Source organism: Octodon degus, unplaced genomic scaffold, assembly GCF_000260255.1.
Source record: "Octodon degus isolate 3935 unplaced genomic scaffold, OctDeg1.0 scaffold00113, whole genome shotgun sequence".
Taxonomy (NCBI): domain Eukaryota; kingdom Metazoa; phylum Chordata; class Mammalia; order Rodentia; family Octodontidae; genus Octodon; species Octodon degus.
Window position 1 is genome coordinate 7,225,029 of NW_004524689.1, and position 1,258 is coordinate 7,226,286.

The window sequence follows — 1,258 nt, forward strand, 5'->3', positions numbered from 1 at the left end:
AGAAGATGGAGTGAGGGAGGATGATATAATAAATGAAGGAGGTAAATGATTAGTTGAATAAATGCATAAAAATGCAAAGTATGACCCATGGTTTGGAGATGAGCTGGACACGATGTCATTAATGAAGAAGTAAGGCCACGAGCTTGCTAGTTGGTGCTGTGGGCTGGGGGCCTGGGGCCTACTCTGCGTGAGGCCGGACACCCTGCAGAGTTGTCCCGGAAGCACATTTTCTAGGCAGCATCTCGAGTTTGCCTTAAACAGGAAAATAGTTGTTCCAAAGGCAACTGGGACAAAGCCCACGAGTGCTGAGGCCCTCTGTCCCTGAAATGGCAGAGCTTTTTCTTAGAGACATTTCTGTCCCCTAACAAAGTCATTAAACTTGGGCAAGAAGAATCCCACACCCATTACTGACCGGGAAAGAATCCAGCTAAAAACAAACAACAACAATAACACAACAACAACACAAACCCAGGTCCTTTCTACCTGGAATGGGCCTGGGGATCAATTCAGGGTTTGTCTGTACAGCACCCAGAATTGGGATGTGGTTTCATTTCAGTGTCTCCCCCCTTTACATCAGGCATTAATAGGAATAGAAGCATATCAATAATTAGCAGTCCCCATGGACCTCAGACCTATAACTCTCCATTTCTGTCATCAAAGGCCCACTTGGTCCTCAGGGGTTGTTGTCACCCACCAGCTAGAAGATCTTTGCTCCTGGTGACTTAGCAGAGCACTCCCAAGCTTGACCCCACCCTCCCGAAGAAGGAGAAATCCAGGCACCCTCATCTTTAAGGTGGTGAAGTCACTCTTTCCTTTTTGGTCTTATTGAGACAGGGTCTCACTATGCAGGTCAGGCAAGCTGGCCTCAAACAGCAATCCTCCTGCCTCAGCCTCCCAAGTGCTGGGATGACAGGCATTGAACACCACACCTGGCATTTAAAGTAGGTCTTCTAACTCTTGGCTTGGGGCTCTGCCCATTCCTAGGGTGGAGTAGAGACTTGATTGTAACTTAGACTTGGCATCAGATCCCAGCCACTCATCAGCTGGGCGACCTTGAATGAGACAGTTCACCCTTCACTGCCTCAGTTGCCTCAACAGGAAAATGGGGAGAATAATAGCTTCTATTGCCTGGATTGTTGAGAGGCTAAAATAAGGTAATGCAGGAAAAGGGCTTGACCAAGATACTGATTGATAAGTGCCAGTAAATGTCCCTCCACTTCTCTTTTCTTCCTGTCCTCTCTCTTCCTCCTCCTCCTCC